Consider the following 1,347-nt stretch of genomic DNA (forward strand, 5'->3'; position numbering starts at 1 on the left):
TCCATACCTCCAGAGCTCCAGAGCTCCATAGCACCAGAGCTCCATGGCTTCAGAGCTCCATAGCACCATAGCTCCATACCTCCAGGGCTCCATAGCTCCATACCTCCATAGCTCCATAGCACCAGAGCTCCATAGCTCCATAGCACCAGAGCTCCATAGCTCCATAGCACCAGAGCTCCATAGCACCAGAGCTCCATACCTCCAGAGCTCCATAGCTCCATAGCACCAGAGCTCCATGGCTTCAGAGCTCCATAGCACCATAGCTCCATACCTCCAGAGCTCCAGGGCTCCATAGCTCCATACCTCCAGAGCTCCATACCTCCAGAGCTCCATACCTCCAGAGCTCCATAGCTCCATAGCACCGGAGCTCCATAGCTCCATAGCACCAGAGCTCCATAGCACCAGAGCTCCATACTTCCATAGCACCAGAGCTCCATACCTCCAGAGCTCCATAGCTCCAGCCTGGGTGGCTGGTGGCTCCATAGCTCCATACTTCCATAGCTCTAAGTCAGAGAGTTGGTGAAAATTGCACTAAGTGCGAAAGCCCATTCATTTACAACGGCGTGTCCACAAGGCGGCGACATTTCCCCGTTACCGGTGGCTGCGCGGCGGGAGAGTGACAGAGCTCATCCGAGCGGCTGGAACTCTGCGCCGGCGTGGTCGAGCGTGAGGCCTCGGTAGTTGAGGTACCAGGGGTGGGCCGGGGAGCTCCAGGCGGGTCTTGTGAGAGAGTGAAGCCGAGCGGCTGGAACTCTGGGCCGGCGTGGATGAGCCACGGAGGGTGCTGGCTGGTGGCTCCATAGCTCCATACTTCCATAGCTCCATAGCTCCATACTTCCATACTTCCATAGCTCCATAGCTCCAGAGCTCCAGAGCTCCATAGCTCCAGAGCTCCAGAGCTCCGTACTTCCATAGCTCCATACTTCCATAGCTCCGTAGCTCCATACCTCCATAGCTCCATAGCTCCATAGCTCCAGAGCTCCATAGCTCCATACTTCCATAGCTCCATAGCTCCATACTTCCATAGCACCAGAGCTCCATACTTCCATAGCACCAGAGCTCCATAGCTCCAGAGCTCCATAGCTCCAGCCTGGGTGGCTGGTGGCTCCATAGCTCCATACTTCCATAGCTCCAGTCAGAGAGTTGGCGAAAATTGCACTAAGTGCGAAAGCCCATTCATTTACAACGGCGTGTCCACAAGGCGGCGACATTTCCCCGTTACCGGTGGCTGCGCGGCGGGAGAGTGGCAGAGCTCATCCGAGCGGCTGGAACTCTGCGCCGGCGTGGTCGAGCGGCTGGCCTCGGTAGTTGAGGTACCAGGGGTGGGCCGGGGAGCTCCAGGCGGGT

This window comes from Syngnathus leptorhynchus, unplaced genomic scaffold, assembly GCF_054491065.1.
Source record: "Syngnathus leptorhynchus isolate UIUO unplaced genomic scaffold, UIUO_Slep HiC_scaffold_156, whole genome shotgun sequence".
Taxonomy (NCBI): Eukaryota; Metazoa; Chordata; class Actinopteri; order Syngnathiformes; family Syngnathidae; genus Syngnathus; species Syngnathus leptorhynchus.